The following is a 20,554-nucleotide window of genomic DNA, read 5'->3' on the forward strand; positions in this document are numbered from 1 at the left end:
GGTGTCCTTGGAGCCTTCTCTTCTCCATGCTGAACTACCCCAACTCTCTCAGTCTTTCTTCATAGGAGAGGTATTCCAGCTCTCTTATCATTTTTGTGGCCCTCTCTGGACCCACTCCAACAGGTCCATGTCTTTCCTGTTCTGAGGACTTCAGAGCTGGATGCAGTACTCCAGGTGGGGCCTCACCAGAGTGGAGTAGAGGGGCTGAATCACCTCCCTCAACCTGCTGGTTACTCTTCTTTTGATGCAGCCCAGGATATCGTTGGCTTTCTGGGCTGCAAGCGTACATTGCCGGCTTATGTGCAGCTAATACCCAAAACATGTTCTTTAGTCGCTTTCAGTGCTCTGCATATGTCAGCCAAGTTAACAGGTTAGTTTGAGTATCTCTGTAGGTAGAGCTACAATTATTTCTCTTAGAAAGACAGTTAAATCATATCATCTCATAATATGGCTTTCTGTGAATGATTTAGACCAAGTCAATCCTCAGAAAAGTTCCAATGAGAGCAGCATATATACTTCATGAATGACTTTGGTGCTTCAGTTTTATGAGCTTTACCATTTTCTCTTCATTTTCTTAGGGTTAAACATTTAAATTACTTTAATTACTACCCTTATGTAAACTACCACCTATTTTCTTGTGGCCTAGCATTTCTACCAAAATGAATGTGGAAAATCCTAACTTATCTGGCAGTGCTGGAATCACATCTCCTCAGCATATTTGTCATGTTCAGCACCTCCATAACAGTTAAAATAAAAATGACTGCTACAATTCCATAACAAACAAACAACAGGTCTGAATGGGTCTTTGGTGTATTAGAAAAAGTCTACTTATTTTACTGCTTAAATACGAATTTAGGAGCCTTAATGTATTCTAAAATTTGAACATAGTTCCCTTGATCTGCTTAAGGGGGAAGTGATAACTTTGCTTATCTTTTAAAACCTTTTGTCTATGTATTTCCATTGCTTTTTTGGTAGAAGCTTATATGCATAAAGCATATAAACTGCTTCTGCCAGTGACTCATGTCACTGAGGCTGAGGCCCCTAGGCACAAGTGCAAAAGATCCTTTACACTGTTAGATGTGCATTGATAAATATAATAAAATATTCTTGGATCCTTTTTTATCAAATGTTAATTTAGGAGATTCTTAATACTAAACAACCTTTCCATAAAGTGACCTTGGGTACATGATTTCTTATATTTACTTCATTTCTAGAACTGTATTTATTTCAGCAAGGAAGTGAGGATTAGTCTTGCCTCTCAGTTTGATTTCTCAGTACCTTTGTAATGTAATTAAAAAATAAATCAAGTTTTTGTACCTAAGAACATAAACTTCTATTTTATAGTAATGTTCGTAAAGCTATAACACTAAATAATTGCATGTACTTAATTTTACATTACATGTGATATATATCTACTATATACTACTCACATACTTAAACTTATGTACTTTAATGTATTGAGCTTGTATATGCCAGTATTTTTTAAATGCTGATTATTTACTTTTCAGCTAGTATTGGTTTCAAAAAAATATCCATAATATAAAGTCCTACTTGCACACTCTTTGATATGTAAATCATTAATTTGATGGAGCTGCTACAATACATTGCAGTTGTATGAGTTCTACATGTTCATGGTAAATTCAAGTGCTGAAAAGTACTGTGAACCTTACACTGACTTTATTAAGAATACAAAATAGTAATCAGTAATCTCAAAAGAATGTAGTGAGTCATTTCCTTAAATTAGCTATAGGATATTCAATTTATTGCCCAAATTTTTCAATACTCTTCTACAAATAAAGCTAACCCGATTCCTTTGCATTATTATACAAATCAAAGTTTTGTTATCTTGTAATTTTTAATTGCTTTATAACATAAACATTTTCAGAAGTACTTCCCATTGTATATATTTCCTGTTCTATTATAGGATTTGTCTGACACTAAAGGTTGTCAAGAATCAGTCCTAAAAGATTTCTGTCAATACTACAGGTAAACGTAATGGAAGGGACACAGAAGCAGTCATGCTGAAGCACACTAAAGGTTTACCCAGATTAGCACCCTGTTTTCAGTAGTGGTTATTATCAGATAATTTAAATGTCTTTAAATGTTATTGCAACTCTAAACATAACTGTCTAAATCCCTGTGCACTACAATACAGTCAAATGCAATGCATATCAGATACAGCTGATACTGCTTTAATTTTTCAGAGGTTTAAATCCCAAAAAAATGTACAGCTGTATTTTCATGAGTGTCAGCATCCTTAGACCGAAATGTCTTTTATAAAAACATATTTTATTCTAAATAAAATAATAAAAAAATCTTTTTACACTTCACTCTCTCGCTTTGTATTTAGTAGGGGATTTCTCTGTTGTTTGGTTTTCTAACTGCTCTTCAAGCTTGAAAAGGGCTTACTTAAAACCACTGCAGACCTTTTTCATTAGCTGTTGCCATTTTTCTTCTTATACCCTCCTTTGAAGAGGTGTTTACAAAAAAATGTGGGCTGCTGATGCCCAGAGAATACAGCCTATGGTGTTAGCTGTGCATGTCTTCTTGTTTCTCCTCACTCACTCACCTGTGGGTGATCATATCCAGGTGTTGCATTTGGGGTTATATTTGGTTTGCAAGTTCTTGAGAGTACAGACTGTCTTTTGTTCCTCCTGAGTTTGCACAGAATCTAGTACACAAGTTTCAATTTCAATAACTAATTCTCTTAGCTGTCAGAATAACATGCAGAATAAACCCCAGCCTCTCACCAAAAATCTCTTGATTTGATCATATTTAAAAATGTGCACCCTTATAAAAAGGTTTGTAGAGTTGCACTAATGTGATTTCCCAAGCTGTGCTTTTAAAATATGTATCCACTCTGCTTTTATGTTATTTCTAGATTTATGGCACTTCTGTGAATGTTCTGCCAATAAATTGCCAGTCCTGCATTATTCATTGAAATAATGCATAATACCGTAGGAATCCATTTCAAAATAATTAGCACTAGTAAACCCTTTAAATTTAACAGTAGATGAAAAACCATTTGCCTGCTGCTTTAGATTCAGTAAATAACCAAGTCTAAGTCGAGGTATTTCAGAAACTTAACAGAGCAAAATGCCTAGAGTCAAAGCTAACAATAATTATACATTTGTTTAAAACTTTTCAAGGGTTTTGAATGCTAGTATAATATACCTTCTCTAGACATACAAGTTAACAGGCAATCCACAAGAGTTTCAATCATTGTGAGTCACCAGCATTTCAGCTACAGAACCACCACTGGCTACAGTAAGAGCTGTATATCTAACTGGCATGTAAAGGTAGATCCCTTAAATATCAACTAACTAATGAGGATGTCAGAAAGAATAAAGATTTTAAAAGCCTGATTTTTGAAGATCATCCTCTTTCCAAGCATCATCCAGCTACCCTTCCTCCATTAATACAGCCCCAGAGAGGCTGCATAAGCCACCTAGTCCTTCCAGTCAACAGTGAGTGGGAGGATTCTCAGAGGTGATTTAGAGTTCCCATCACAAAGCAAAGGGCATGAGGAGATAGCCATTAAAAACACTCAGTAGCAAAACAAATCTGAACTACTTCTCCTTCCTCATGCATAAGTATTTACGCCATCTTCAGAAATCTCATAATATCGTATTTTAGGTACTTTTCAAGATAATGCCTGTGTCAGTAGATACTGAGACGGAGGTGCTGTTCATCTTTTGATGACCTACCATAGAATGTCAAAGAAATCAAAAATGTCTCAGGTCAGTTTCCCCTTTGGACTAGAGAAATTCAAAGTCACAGCTCCCACTTCTCAAGCAGAGATGACATTCTTACCAAAGTAGCCTGGCTGGGAGAAACTCCCACCTTTTCCACTGAAGCTGGGTGTCTGCATCCAGATTAGAACAATAATAGGGCAGTTTGAAGCTGAATTTTTAGTCAAGTAGTGGAAACAGAAGGCCAGATGGAAAAACACTTAACTTACACTTTCCAGTTGCTGTTTCCTTTATACATTTTCTCCAAATATTTGAAAAAAAAAATTGACAGAATTATTCAAGCTGTTTAGTCAGGTCGGACACATTTCTTTTTGGCTTTTGAGCCAAATCATTGGACCATTTTTGCTGATTTCTCAGAACAGCTTCTTTTTAGTCAATGTTTTCCTGGAAATTGTTTGCATAGGAACATGCATCAGAGTGCTGTTCTAATACTCTAGTCCGCATGCTGCCCAAATTTGACTTGGCCTGTTTTGCTAGCAAGAAATGTAACTCTTCTGTGTGGGACATGATCAGTAAGAGAATTTCAAAGTAGACTGGACAAATCCTACGCTGGCTAGCAACTTAATATGCAAGTACAACAAAGGAATTTTACATAGACTTCTCCTGGAGTTGAACACTGCCCAACATGAGGTAATATGAATATTGCATAACAAAACCTTTGCCCAATTTGGCATCCATGTCATAAATCAGTACTTCAGTTCTCAGTTATTTTTCTGCAAGTGTTTTTGGGTGCATATACCATCGAGTTGAATTTTCTTTTACAGGTCTTTCAAGCAGTGTTCAAACATTATTTTTAATGACCATTTTCTCTTACTGCATTTTTTTGCTTCCTTTCTATCCTTGAATAGGCATAATGCTTCTTGTTTTAGCATTTTACACAACTCTTAGTCATCAAAACAAGGAACTGATAGAATTAATTCAATTTTATTATTACTTGTATCAAGAAATGCCCTGTTGCATACTGATGGTCCACCTAGACTAGTATTCTAGTTTTGAAAGTGGCAGTAGAACTGGCTATTCAGGGACAACACATGAGCTTGACCCCTTTCTGTGCTCCATTCCCCATGTTCTTCATGTTAAGGATGTTAGAAATTACGTCCTTGATATTACACTCTTCCCACTACGCATTTATGGATATACTGCCCATGAATTTGCCCATTTTAAAGCATTTAATGCAGTCTACCTTCACATCACTTTCCATAAATTCACCAGCCACTGCATAAAGTACTTTCTTTTTTTCTGTTTTAAACTGATCTCTCTGGTTCTCACACAGGTTATGTGCATGTTTGGTGGTAGATTGCTCCCACTGAAGTGTACAGGTGCCTGGAAGTCTGCAGAAGCATGTAGAACTGCTCGGGGCTTGTCACAGGCACTGTCTCCTTTTCCTTCAGAGACTATTCATCTCAAAATTTAAACAGCTGTGAATGGGAAAAAGTATCAGAATTTCTATTCTGTGAGGAGTTCTAAACATTTTTAGGTTTTCAATGACAATTTTGGAAACAGAAGTGGTACAGAAATTTTGAGTATTGACCAGTTCCAATTTCTGAATTAAGTACAACTTCAGATGCTTGTCAAGCTCAAATTTGTACTCCCAAATTTCTTATTGTTCTATGCTGCCCATTCAGGACCAGAAACCACAGCATAACAGTTGCTAGCTTCCTACAACACAAAATTCACGTAACTACATCACAGTACTGATGAAACCCCAAACTGAAACTGTTTCTAGAACACATGTTCCCTCAGTCCCCAGGGCTTGAGAGTAGTCCTTTGCTTATAAATAAACAGATATTTGAATAGGTGTGGATTCTTCTTTCAGCACAGCAGCTATAAATAAATAGTGAAAGCTGTTTATCACCACCATTTGACACAGCTGACAGTGTTTACGCAGTTCCAGCTCTTCATAGAGACAACTACATCTCATTAATGCAGAAAATTACATTCATGCAGGTCAGGGTTAAGCTAATTGGTGAAGTGTGAGAAGGGAAGTATATGCTACAATTGTCAGCCCCAAAATGAAGTGTGAATAAATATGTAACATTACTTTCAGTACATCATCCACAACAGATAATTTGTGAAGAACTCAAACACTTTGCAGAAGACATAGTGCTGTTGTGAAAGTAACACTGCTGTAAAATAGTAGTGTTTCCTAGCATGAAATGCTTCTGATATACTTCATTCCAAGCACGTTTAAGGAAAGAAGATTTTCTAAATACAAATTCACATTTAAAATCTGTCTATAGATAATCTACAAAAACTAAGTATTTGGTTTTTAATGTAATTATTAGAGGGACATCCACTGGTGTTAGTGGAAAATATTAGAACAGTTGAGCTTTCTGTAAAAGTGAAGAATGTGTGACCAATGTAATTTATGAAGCATGGACCATATAAACTATTTAAAGTTTGATGCTGCTATGTATTGCTAAATCAATTGTTCTCATAAATAAACTATGACCTAAAAAAGCAGAAATGTCATTCACTAATAGCTTCTAACAAGAGGATATAGGGAAACGAATCATAAGTTTGTGACTTTTAAAATAGCCCTCTCAGTGATGTTCAATAACAATGCAGTAGACACAGTGATTAGGTATTGTTAAGTGTAGGTCATGAGGAGCTGGGTCAAGACCACTATCACTCTTGTGGATTCAAGTAGGTATCAAATGCTTGGGTAAAGGAAAATATTTGGGGCAAGATATGATTGTTGTGATGTGTAAGTATTTATGTGTTCAATGTTCTGCTCTGTGGGATGAGACCATATTATCAAAAAATATATTACATATAACTTTTTACATACTCCTGGAAATAGCATTGACACCACACAGTCAAGAGAGAAAACAATGTGTGAGCCATCATAATACCAGAGCTGCAAGTCCTTATTAGCAATGAAAGTTACATCTCATGATGCTATGATCCATCTAAGAAATGTTAAACCAAAATGTAATTAAATCCTTTCACCACTGCTGAGACATAAAAGTATCATCTGCCTGACATTCTGTTAGATGCTTCAGTCATGAAGCTAAATGATATGGCTTTTAGGAAATCAAACTACAGCACTGAGGCTGATAAAATTCATTACTGAATATATTGTTAAGTTTTCAGGTCCCTCCATTGATAAGACACTTGAAAAATTACTGTTGATTCTGTTCAAGAGGGTTTCTCCAAGTGTACAAAACAAACTTTGAAATACATAGCTATAACTTAAACCCTCATTCAAAATTGTCAAATTGAGATGTGCGTGGTCTTTTTTCAGATCCTGTTTTGAGCCAAAATTGGCAGTTTATCTGTAATAAGTCATTATTTGAATTATTTTTTTTAGTTGAGTTTCATTCTGTTTTACTCCACAAAGATTGCAAGAGAGGAACTGAAAATGTCAGGAAGAATATTGGAGGAAAAAGCTTTGATTTGTAATTCCTGACCCTCTTGGATATGAATTATGTGAGTACACATAAATCATAGAATCATAGAATCATTTTGGTCCGAAAGGACCTTTAAGATCATCAAGTCCAACCGTTAACCTAGCACTGCCAAGTCCACCACTAAACCATGGTCCTAAGAACCACATCTATATGTCTTTTAAATATCTCCAGGGATGGTGACTCAACCGCTTTCCTGGGCAGCCTGTTCTAACATTTGATAACCCTTTCGGTGAAGAATTTTTTCCCGATACCCAATCTAAACCTCCCTGGTACAACTTGAGTCCGTTTCCTCTTGTCCTATCACTTGTTACCTGGGAGAAGAGGCTAACACCTGCCTCACTACAACCTCCTTTCAGGTAGTTGTAGAGAGCAATAAGGTCTCCCCTGAGCTCCTTTTCTCCAGGCTAAACAACTCCGGTTCCCTCAGCTGCTCCTCATAAGGCTTGTGCTCTAGACCCTTCACCAGCTTTGTTGCCCTTCTTTGGACTTGCTCCAGCACTTCAATGCCAGCTCGCTGGACCTATTGTTGTTAGAACTGATTAGTGCTCTGTCTGGTGGGAGGAAAAAACGCATCTTCCTGAGACAACCAATTATAAGCACAATGAGTCTTCTTTTTGAAATTTTCATTTTTAACCTCTCAAATATTTTATGGTTCAAAGGTTAAAAAAAATCTAATTTGGTTAAATATTTTTAATCAAAAAGTTAAATAATTTTTACTGCTTTTTTAATATATCAAAGTGTTAGAACTTTCAAAAGAAAGTTATTGTGTGAAAATAATATCTAATTCTCAGGCTGGCTGTACTAAAGTTCCATTTCCATAACATTTGTGCAGCATGAGTCTTGTCTTACTACTAAAAGTTATAACCTGCAAAGCTAAGAAATGAATTTGAAAGAAGCTGGGCAAGAACTAAGGAGTGAGGTAGAGACTTTGAAATCTATAAGGTGAAGCTATTCAACTCTGCTCTTTCTGTAAAGCTCTGAGACTTGGCCCTCAGTGAAACTTAAATGTTTTCCACAGAAGTAGTCTCAGCGTCTTATCTGGTGTTACAGACCCATCCCTAACTTCTGACTGGTTTTTTTTATAACTCATTGTCACATCTGTGGTTATTTTTTCTACCTCCTTACCTAATTCTCTGAAGATCCCAAACTGAGCTTTTACGTAGGATATCTACAATTAATGATACAAGACAAAACTTGATGAACAAAACTATGTCAAGATAGTCATAATGCTGCTCCATAAAACATTACCTTTAGCACCACACTATTCAAACTGCCTATCGTTGAAAGCAAATAACAAGATATTTCTTTAAATTATGGTTTTAGGCAGAAAAAGGCTAGGAAGTAGAAAAGTAAACAACCACCATCCCAAGACTGTATGGGAAGACACAAAACAAAAATTATGTATAGCTTGTTCTGGCCTAATATAAGAATGCTCCTGTTTGTCTTCTAGTTCATCTTTCAAGTGGTCCAGTTTGTCTTAGGCTACTCTCAAGCACAGTTTCACACTCCATGCAGGGGACTGAAGAGCTGACCCAGACCCTGCTGGACCCTCTGTACTTGATTACACAGTTCTATAAGTCTGGAAAAGGCTTAGTACAGCACCATGAGAGCCCAGGGAGGCTGCCTGTGTGGCATCTGGGGCAAAAAGCCATCCGCCATCAGGGCACACTCTAACCGTGGTTCCAGAACCACTTGCTAAAGGCTACATGTATACAGTTGACACAGCTGTGTACATAAATTGAGTCAGCAGCAAGGGATGATACAGAATAGTTGCAGACCCAAGTGATCTGCTGACATAAATTTACATAAAATTAAATTAAGTCAGAACTGAAAATGTAGTCATTTGTTTTCACTTAAATTTTAGAGGTTGATCTAAAAAAAGCCCCAAAGACATTATTACGCAGGACTGACGAGTGGACATAGCCTAACTTGAGGTAGGTATCATGTTTCCTGCTCCCAGTCTAATCCATTTCTGTTTCAGAAGCACCTTGTTGCAAACATGACTCATGAAACACCTGCTGAACTACCACAGTTTGTAACCTGGCATATCAGGGGAACTCAACACCGGAGACTGTCCTCTGACAACCTGTGAGAAAGAAATTTTTCCTTTGATTGCTGAGCAGTAGGGAACAAAAACATCCCAGAGTACTAACAACCATTACTAACTGCTTACTGAAAAGAACAGTCACAGAATCACAGAATCAACCAGGTTGGAAGAGACCTCTGGGATCATCGAGTCCAACCGTTGCCCTGACACCACCCTGTTAACTAGACCATGGCACCAAGTGCCATGTCCAGTCTTTTCTTAAACACATCCAGAGATGGTGACTCCACCACCTCCCTGGGCAGCCCATTCCAATGTCTAATAACCCTTTCTGAAAAGAAATTCTTCCTAATGTCCAACCTGAACCTCCCCTGGCGAAGCTTGAGGCTGTGTCCTCTTGTCCTATCGCTAGTTGCCTGGGAGAAGAGGCCAACTCCCACTTCACTACAACCTCCCTTCAGGTAGTTGTAGACTGCAATAAGGTCACCTCGGAGCCTCCTCTTCTCCAGGCTAAACAACCCCAGCTCCCTCAGCCGTTCCTCGTAGGTCAGACCCTCCAGACCCTTCACCAGCTTGGTCACCCTCCTCTGGACTCGCTCCAACACCTCAACATCTTTCTTGAAGTGCGGGGCCCAGAACTGGACACAGTATTCAAGGTGCGGCCTCACCAGTGCCGAATAGAGAGGGACGATCACTTCCCTAGACCGGCTGGCTACACTATTCCTAATAGAGGCCAGGATGCCATTGGTCTTCTTGGCCACCTGGGCACACTGCTGGCTCATGTTTAGCCGGCTGTCAATCAGCACCCCCAGGTCTCTTTCCACCCGGCCGCTTTCTTACCTCTCTTCCCCCAGCCTGTAGCGCTGCATGGGGTTGTTGTGGCCAAAGTGTAAGACCCGGCACTTGTTCTTGTTGAACCTCATGCCGTTGGTCTCGGCCCATCTATCTAACCTGTTCAGATCCCTCTGTAGGGCCTTCCTACCCTCCAGCAGATCGACACTCCCACCCAGCTTGGTGTCATCTGCAAATTTGTTGGGGGTGCACTCAATCCCTATGTCTAGATCATCTATAAAGATATTGAACAGCACCGGCCACAGAACTGAGCCCTGGGGAACACCACTAGTGACCGGCCGCCAGTTGGACTTTGCCCCATTCACCACCACTCTCTGGGCTCGGCCATCCAGACAGTTTTTAACCCATTGAAGAGTCCACCCATTCAAGCCCCGGGCAGACAGTCTTTCTTGACGAACAGACCTGGAGGACATGAACCACTTGAGTGTAGACATGGTATAATGAAATTCTCACAGAGGTTCTCCACAACCAGACTGCTGTGTAATGCGATATACCACAGGACTGTTTCTGAAGGCAAAACTTCTTATTCCAGAGCCACTACTCAGGACTGGCCCTGGGAAAATCAGCTCCTCCCAGAATAGGACAATTTCTCCTGTAAATAACACATGCAGAGTGAAAGCCTAACTTTTCTTACACCATGAGGAGTTTTAGCTCTTCACAAGGACCAGACTTTCACTCTCCCTTCCTCCTCCCCCCCTTTCTCTCTATTGCCTCAGAATGACAGGAAAGCAGAGGAGGGAAGATACCACCACTGAGAAGTCAGGGAGACATCACTACAGACTTCTGGGATCAGTCGATGGGCTGAACCTCTCTTCCCCACCCATAGGGACGCCTTTGGGTAAGATTTGTACATTTTGTTATACCAGGTGCTTCCCCGGGAAACTTAGAAATCAAGCTTGTATTTGTAATCATATTAGTAGCGCTATATAGTCATCTTGCAACATATATATGTTCATAGGTACCTAAGTGTGGTTTGCAAACCGTGTATTCATCACCAGCAATCTAAAGGAATCTGTACCTGTTGCTCAAATAAATTACCTTAATTGGGGAACTGGTTGCGAGGCTTTTATTTCGGTGGACGCGCCCAGGTTTATGGCATAATCTGGAACCATGATAGTTCATCGACCACAGCTGGGCCCTGCACTATTAGCGCATCTGGACCTGTGTTAGTTCAACATATTACCTGTTGAACGCAGCCAGACTGATAGTGCCAATTTTGGCCTATTTCAGCCAAAATTTAAGGTGTCAAATCGGGCATCACTCAGAGGCTAAGCTTAGCTGCCCCCAGCCCCTCTAATATCTGAGAACAGGCTGGAACGCAAGGGGGTTTAGCTTCTGACAAATTAGCCCTCCTAAATGCAACACCCACCTAACTTTTAGGTGCTTGATTTAGAGGTCTAAGTCAGGAATGAAGTGACATTGGGTGAGTGGAAAGAGATTCACATTTATGAGAAGATATACAGAGCACAGGTAGACTGATTCATCTTCTAAAAGTACCTCTCTTTTCCTTCTCTCTCTCTACGTTAGGGAACCCAGAACAATCAAACTCCTTACTCTGAGGACTCCTAGTCATTTCAGATACATTTCTAAAATTAAATAGAGAATTCCAAGACTGTGCACCAAATTTTGATGTGCTAAACACATTAACTGTTGTTTTCAGAGGTCTTTTGGTCTTTCCTTATACCTGCAACCTGTGACTTTAAAAGGCCTAACTAAATTAATGTCATAAGAACCTAGGGAAGAATTAATCTCTCCAAGACTGGGAAAGTCAGAGAAATAAAATCAGAATAAATATTTATTATACTACTGAATTTTTCTATTATGTGTAAATACAGTTTTATGTATGATTAATATCAAGCATTATTAAGCAGTACACTGAATTGCATCTTACACTGAAAAATAAAATCTAATGCTTAAAACTGGAGATTTCTGAAGAACATTTCTCTAAGGTGGATTGTTTGTAGGCATTTTGAATAGCACAGAAAAGTCAAACTGGACCTTCCAAACTGGAAATTTGTACCAGGAATGGATTTCTGCCAACATGACTTAAGGCAATTACAGTCTCCCCTAAGTACAACATAGGCATAGCTGCATTTCCCCGACACGAGAGAGTCATGGCCTTATGGCTTGAAGACTCCTTACTGCTCCACATAATGGCTGCATTTAGCTTTGTCTAAACTAAGAAAAGTGCATCCAGGTTTTCTGTGGTGGACGGTTTGCCAGGGAGACAAGAGCCAATGTTGTTTAGAAGACAGACTCCTGTCCTCAGGGTTTTCAGATCCCCAGCTCACACCAGTGAGAGCTATTGAACTAAATAGCTTTGCAGAACTGCAGCTTTCTTAGCTGGAAACAGATTAAATAGATCTTTCCAAATTCACCAAGGCAACCCTTACATAGGTCCGAAAAATATAGATGTCAAGTCCAGTGTTTCAGATTGTATGCCAGTCTTAGTTTGATGGACTTTATGAAAAAGTCCTATGGGCATGTTACTTCACAGTAATCAACATACGGAATTGATTACACTTACCACTTCCTCTAAACACCAGGTGGTTGCTGGAAACAGGACAACAAATCATGTGGACCACTGGTCTCTCAAAGTATGGTAATTTTTATGTTTTATATTTCAGTTTCAGCTATAATTCATTTTGTCTATGAATTAACAATAGGTAAGAAAGAGATGTGTGGCTAATAGTTTGTAGTGTTGTAGTTTTAAGGCATTGATAAAGATAGGAGATCATTTTCTAGCGATTTCAATAAAGTACTTCAGTTGTTCAAACTTCTTATTCACAAGAGTGGTGTCTGTTGACCTGTGCAAATCACTGAATCTTCTAACTTACACTAAGCTTCTGCAAAATGGAAATAATGACAGAATGTGTTGTATACAGATATGCAGATCTAACTGGGACTAGGAAATCTCAGCTATTTGTTATACTTAACTGGAAGTTACCTCTTTACAACTAAAGTCTTACAATGTATTGCAAATAGGCATGCTGCAGCACAATGATGGGGGATTACTTAAATGAGACAAAGTTATCAAAGTGCAGCGTATGCTTTAATTTCCATAACACTGAATAAAAGAAGGATCTTTTTCAATGGCAAGCAGTAAATAACCAATGCTGTGTCCTAATTTTACTTCTGTTTTTCACCAAGTCCTGTAAGCTCCCTTCATTCTGTTAGAGCTGTGTATGAATGTGGTACTTACACCAGCTCTTTTTTACAGTGTTTTGTGGCTCTTTAGCTGCAGGCTGAAGACCATCTCAGCTAGAGCACCATCACTTTGTCATTCTAGTGACTGAGTAGCTACTTGGTTTGGATATCTCAAAGGTGTAATACTCTCTACTATAATTTTTAAATAATGGTTGAAACGTACTCAGGGAAAGCAGCCCTACTCCACCTCTTACATAAACACCTACAAAATTAAAGAAAAATTACTATACTTTATGAGGCCAAGCTTCCATATAAAGCAACCCACTTCTTTAAAGCTACTTACAAAATAAATAAAGTAAGTATATTGAACAAAAGTGGGGGGAAAAGACAAAGAAAAACTATTTTTATAGAATGCATATTTGTCCCATTCTGACCTTGTTCTGAAATAAGACAGAAACCGGGATAAATGCAGGTTTTAAATGCATTCTTTCCAAAATGATCTTTACCTACCTAATCTTATAAAATGAGAAATAGGGAAGCAGTTTTCAGTCTTATTTGAAAGAGTTCCTTATTTTCACTCTTCTCATGTTTGGATGTTGACAAAAGATACTAAAGTAAACCATGGAGAACTCAAGCTGCTGAAGACATAATGGTATATCCAAGACACAGAAGGTTGCATAGCAAATTTTATCTTGCGTAGAGGACATCTGGACAATACCAGGAGAATGTTCTACATTCCAGAGTTTAACAGCTATGAAAGAATTTGGGCAGTTTTATTTATTACTGCATGTTCAGGTTGGCAGAAATCAAGTTATTCATCAAACTGAGGGATTATCACAATGTAACTGAGGCTTTAGTTAGAGGAATACTGAAAATCTGAGATGGAAGTGATGAAAAGATGAGCAAATGTTAAGACTAAGCATGTCACCAAAAATTGAAAGGTAGGGCAGAAGCTAGACAGATATTATGGACTTACTGTGACACATTGAACACCCTAAATTCCTTTCAATGTCTATGGGAACTGCCCAACAGTATCTAGTAGGATTAAATCCTAGGATGCAAAGACACTTTATGCCTAGTGACTTATGTGTATAATCATTTTATTTCTTCACCCGCCTTTTCCAGACTTTCCACTAACATTTGACTTGACAAAGTGCTTAATCAGTCACCCTCACAAACCCAGAACTAAACCACAATTTTTCATTTGTTAAAGTTATCTGCAATAATCTACATAATAATCTAAAATGATCTATAATATATATAAACAGAAAAAGAAAGAAAAAAGTGACTTAAGAACAGCATGAGTTTGGCAAGGCTGCAAATTATATATTTGTTCCTAAAGAGAAGATAATTTATTGCAAGCTGCAGAGTGTTCAAGTGCATTAAAAAGTCATTTCAAGGTGTACAGAGCTAAGTACTTTCCACCAAAAATACTATTTATAAGATTTTTATTAGGCTAGATGCTTAAGCATGGAAGTACCTAAAAGCTTGATATTAATATAATAAATTCTGTACTATCAGTTTAGACTAACAATTCCCATGTATACCCATGACATGTGTATGTACACCAAACAACCTCTGTGTCATCACCATCTGAAACTATGTTCTTACAACACAGTTTCATTTTGACATTAGCTGTCAAAACTGCAACGTTTGTGTTTTTTGTGTTGTAGCCCATGGTTTGTCAATCACTGATTTGGACTACAGTGATTATGGATGCACACAGACATGAGTGAGCTGTACTTTTTTCTGTGCATTTGAAGCTGTCATGGTGAAAATAAAAATGTCATTTGCACTATAAAATGTACCCAATTAACTAGCTGAGGGACAGGTAAAATTCATTCCTAATATTATGAAACTGCCAGCATTTGGAAAGTGAAACAGTTGCATAGATATTTCATCCTCTTTCAAAGACAACACATTTAGAAATGAAGATGCACTTGCATATTTTAAGGTAGGTATAAAACCTAGCCATAACATGAAATTTTCTCAAAGATAGCATGGTTGTTCACTATTTTCTCCTCTGTCTGACCTGTCTGTGTGACCTCCTGATCTGTATCACTTCCATATGCAAAGTTCTAGTCAAGAGATGTTTTCAGAATTACACTACCTGCCCTCGCCTTGCTTGTTACATCTTTGTCCTTCCAGTGGTACTCAAGTTTTATTAGTTTAAGGTTCTGTTGTTCACCCTAGGTGAAACAACTTACTTATGATATAACTCTTCTGATGTCAGTGGATTTCAGTTGGAAGAAGTCTGGAGCAAAACGCAGAGTAAGCTTAGAAAGTCTGTGGAAATCTGTAACACCAAATCTTTGCTTACTGTCTACACTACATCACTTTTGTAGCTGAAGGAATTTAGCATGGAAATATAAATTCTTAAGTAGTCTTATCCTATCCTCACTTGATTTTTTTGGAAAGAAGATACTTTAGGCATCCCAACACTTCTTACGTCATGGGCCGAGAGATTTTCAAAGCACATTAATTTTGAAAATATAAAAGCTTTTTTTTCCCTGCTGCCATCTTTGCAAGTGCTTGTTCTTAGCATTTTCAGACCTTTTTTTTTTTTTTATTTCATAGCAGCAGACAAGATACATTAACTGTCACCTGCAATAGGAAACACAAAGTAAACCACAGATGGAAATGGTTTATAACAATTACTCAAGTGTCAGATAGAGAATAAACTGTGAGTAGGCGGTAGCAAATCTGAAGAGGACTTTATGTTTGGAATAAATGCAAAAAATGCCAAACTGAACATTTTTAATATTCCTCTCATTCTTGGGTATAAAATAAAATAATTCAAGTGTGGCAAAAGTACCCTGCCATTGACAACAATTACCAGCTGCTCCTGGATATCATGTTCTTTTATTTTTGTTTTTTTCATTGATTTGAATGATATTTATCCTGTTTTGCAAGATACCATACAGAGACAATTCAACTTTCCAAAAGGAAAAGCTGATTAGACTAAATTCTCTCCAGGAAATAAATATGAGAGGCTGAGGACCCTATGACCATTAAATCTGACAGAATTTCACAATGTGTGGAAATTGTATCCCTATATATTCCTGCTGAACAAAATAATGTAATCTGAATCTAATGCCAACCTGAATGTTCATTATGAGAGCTTTTATTGCACAATAGTGACCCTGCTCCACGGTTTCCTACTAAATGAGTCCTTGATTAAATCATCAGGCAGCAGCCTAGACTGCAGAACTGTGAGGAAAGAATCATGGTTTAATTCTATCTAGTGCCACCTCTGATTCAATAAAGGGTCTAAGAACGAGAGTGGTCCACTGTGCATACGTGCACAGTGCTCTGTACTTTCTATAATCAACACAGGAAAAAATCTAGTCAGTAAAAATCCCATGGTTATGTCACAAAAGTGTTCTCTCTTCTAAGTAGTTCTAAAAGCTATTAGAGAACTGCCGAAAATGTTCTAAACCATGCAGTCACACTGTGATGACTTCCAACAGAGAGCTACCTTTGTGTACCATCAGCTTCATTGCCTCATGCAGAACCCAAAGTATTGAGGCCACCCTCCTCAGAAAGGAGAAGCTTCCTGCTACAGAAGGGTAATCCAATCACAGCAACCATTTTTCAGATCATTGGAAAGAGTGTAATATTCGAGTTTTTCAGCTTTAGCAGACTTCCCAGCTTGATAGCGCACAGTCATGCCTGAAGTTAGTTAAGGATTTCTCCTCCCCTGTGCCCCACCATGCAAGAGCCACCCATTAAGCAGGCAAGGAGTTCAGACTCCAGACGCTGCCTCTGTCCCAACTTCTGACCAGTGACTGGCAGTACAGAATGTTCAGTGCAAGCATTCACGATGAGACCACAGAGCTGCAGCCAGCCTGGCCTGGGGGTGCAGAAGTTCTGGAGGTTTTCCTGTGGTGCTATAGCCACCTGCTCCTTAAGTACTGCAACAGGAGATGCTAAAATGCATACTAATCAAGTCAGTCCAAACTCCTCCTGGGGATTCTTGCTTCCTTTAATTCTTCCAACACACTGGAGGGTGAGAGGGACATGAGACAGGCCTAGGGATATACTTTGATATGTTAACTTTCCCATCTCCTGTCTCAACTTCCCAAGAATCATCCTATCACGAACAAAACTCCTGCCTTCCTGTAGGTTTACCTTTCCTATACATTTGAAATTAGCACAAAACAAAGGCACACTGCAAGGTATCTACAAGCTTTTACTGAATTGTGAATCATTCTGGTCTGCTCCTGGCTAAGCAGTGTTATGGAAATTGATATCATATTGAAGTGAAGTGTAGGTAGATTAGGGTACGGCGACCGGAAAATCTCGCGTTGTAACGGAAAGGTAGGTGTGGCGAAAGAAGCAGGAAGTGCAAGTATCACGCGAGTTCGTACGGGACAAGACGACTATATAAGGCTGTTACGCAGTTAAATAAACGCCATTTGTTGCATCCTCACATTGGTGTCAGTGCTCAATGGCCCTGGGGTGCGAATAGCCTCAGGCCAGCCAGCAACCGAACAGAGCTTGCCACAGACAAGCGGCGACAAATGGTGACCTTGACGTGATTGCTGGACTGGCGGACCGCAGGCGGTCGGAGTGGGTTCGCGAGCCATGGAAACCTTGATAAAGGTGATTTCGTTACTGGGCGAGGAGTTTAAGATTTCTGTGAAATCGAAAGACATAGTCCAGTGTGTGGATCGCCTCATTAAAGAGGGGGCGGTGGCAGAACCGCCTGATTGATTACAGCTGAATGCCTGGGAGCGGTGCTCTATGAAGCTCGCTGAGCGAGCTATGGCAGCGGTTTCTGCCAAAGAATTAAAAACATAGGGAGTTATCTTGCGGCTGCTACGGGCTGCGTGGGAGGACCGGGCGGCATGGAATGCGGCTCGGGCGTGCTTATATGGGGAACCAGGGCTGGATACACGTTCGCGGCACGTGAGTGATCGCGACACGCAAACCGAGCCCTTACCTCGGGAGAAGGAGGGGGAGGAATCCGGGCCAGGGGGTGGGAGCGGGGAGGGGGATCAGCGTCCAGAGCCCTCGTCTCCCATGTATGCCTGGGGTGAGATGAATGCTCAGCCGCTGGCTCCTCCGGAGGACTGGCTACACTCGTGGCCGGTGAATAAACCGACGCCGTTGTATCCCTGGGGTGAGATGCATGATCGGGACCCCGCGGTTCAGCCCCCTCAGTACACACCACCAGCGGGTAACCCCCCCGCGGAACCAGTGGTAGTTACCGACCCATTAGACTGGCTCCCCGGGACATACATAAAGATGGCGCCGGAGGAAGCGGGGGAGGGTCGGTCGCGAGCCTCAGGGGCACGGCCTAAGACTTGCCCCAACCCACCTTCTGACCATAAAAGGCAACAGAACTTAGAAACCCTGCCCCTCCCAGAACAAAGGGGGGGGCAGGAGGTGGAGGAGCTCACCACCCACTTGCAACAAGCGTGGAGCCCCGCCTCGGTACAGCGAACGCGCGAGGTGGGGGGGGAACCACCACAACCCACGCGACCGCACCTGGAGGTAGTCGACCAACTCGTAGAGGTGTTAGAGGAAATAAAGAGGGATGTTTTGCACCAAAAACAGGTGTTGCAGCAAGTAGAGAAAGCAGGGGACAGAAAAGAGACCGGGGAGGCACCAAAGATCCCATTGACTAATTGGAGGATCATTGCAGAAAACTGTGCTTTGGAAGGGATCCAGCTACAACGTATGCCTGCTGTTTTTCCCGTCCGCGTGCAGGCAGGGGGCGTTGCAGAATGGGTCCCCTTGGAACCCAAGATAGTGCAGTTGCTGTTGCAAGCCATAAAAGATCGTGGGCTGAAACATCCCTCCACACGGATACTGTTAGATAGCATACATGCTCAGGGCCTGTTGCCCACAGATATATGACAGCTAGCACAATCTGTACTGACCCCAAGCTCATGGGTAATCTGGAAGGAGGCCTGGCAGACAAGGTGTTACCGATTAGCTGCAGCTGCAGCCGCCAGTGAAGACCATCCACTTGCAGGAACCACTTATGACAGGCTTGTGGGGAAAGCTGCGAACATGTTAACACCACAACAGCAGGCAGGAGGCTTGCGGCCTAGAGAAATAACTGCTACAACAGAGGCCTCAAGAATTGTTTATGAGGAAGTGGCTAGGGTGGTGAAATCGGAGCCTCCCTGGACAAAAATCAAGCAGGCAAATGCGGAGCAATTTGAGGTGTTTTGTGATCAGCTACAAAGGGCAATAGAGGACTCTGACTTGCCAGAGGAGGCTCACACTGTCGTAATGATAGAGTGCATAAAGCAACAGAGTAATGACTCCATGAAAGATATATTACAGCATTTACCTAAAGGATTGAATGTGGCACAAATAATTAGGTTTGTATTGTGTCCTGGTTTGGCTCAAACCAGGCCAAATAGCCTTAGAGAACCCAAGGTCACTGCTTACGAGTAAAGAGCCGAAGGGGGTTGTACCTGCAGGGAGGAGTGGACGGGGCAGGTGACCCAGGATTGACCAGCAAGGTATTCCATCCCATACATGTCATTCTCACTTTCCTGTTTATCACTAACCCACTGCCTCCTGGAGGTGGGGCCCAGGAGGGAGGGGCCCTCCTGTCTCCCACTGATTGGTACCAGCTTTGCCAAATCTCCAGTTAAAAGCCTGCAGGTGTGATGGCAGGGGAGCTTTTGCATTTTGCCCTCTGCCCGTGCTGGGTGGAGCTACTGCATTTTCCCCTCTGCCTGTGCTGGGTGGAGGTACTGCCTTTTCCCCTCTGCCTGTACTGGGGGGAGCAATTCTGCCTGAGGAGGATTTCCAAGCTCTTGATCTTGGTTTTGTACATATTTGTATATATTTGGTTATTTCTATTATTATTGTTATTATATTCTTTTTCATTATTATAGTTTATTAAAACTGTTTTAACTTTCCAACCCATAAGTCTCTCTCCCTTTTCCCTTTCCCTTTCCCTTAGGGGGAGGGGGGGGAGAGGGTTAATAGAGAGCATCTGCCACCTGGTTAATAGCTAGCCCAGCTTTAAACCGTGACAGATTTATTGGCGCCCAACGTGGGGCTCGAACCCACGACCCTGAGATTAAGAGTCTCATGCTCTACCGACTGAGCTAGCCGGGTCTCCTCACACCAGAGCCAGGATTCAACTTATCAGAGTAACCTGTTGGAGCTTCTCTCGAGCCAACCGTGACATATTGGAACGTCAGTCCCGAGTTTCTGACACAACTGTCCAGACACTGTTGCAAGTTGCAGCAGCCTTTCCCCATGATAACCAGTCTAGAGGCAGATGTTACAACTGTGGAGGAAAAGGTCACATAAAGATGCACTGTCCTACTAAAAGAGGATATGAGACCAGAAATGCACCGGGGCCGTGTTGG

The 20,554-nt window shown here is 40.6% G+C and overlaps 1 non-coding gene across 1 annotated transcript; it reads right to left on the reverse strand.

Moving 5' to 3' along the window:
- Positions 1 to 20,224: 20,224 nt before the first annotated feature.
- Positions 20,225 to 20,297, reverse strand: TRNAK-CUU (transfer RNA lysine (anticodon CUU)). The gene has a single exon. It is a non-coding gene; the product is annotated as a tRNA-Lys (tRNA).
- Positions 20,298 to 20,554: the final 257 nt, after the last annotated feature.

The sequence above is a fragment of the Nyctibius grandis genome, chromosome 5 (genome assembly GCF_013368605.1).
Source record: "Nyctibius grandis isolate bNycGra1 chromosome 5, bNycGra1.pri, whole genome shotgun sequence".
In the NCBI taxonomy this organism is placed as follows: Eukaryota; Metazoa; Chordata; class Aves; order Nyctibiiformes; family Nyctibiidae; genus Nyctibius; species Nyctibius grandis.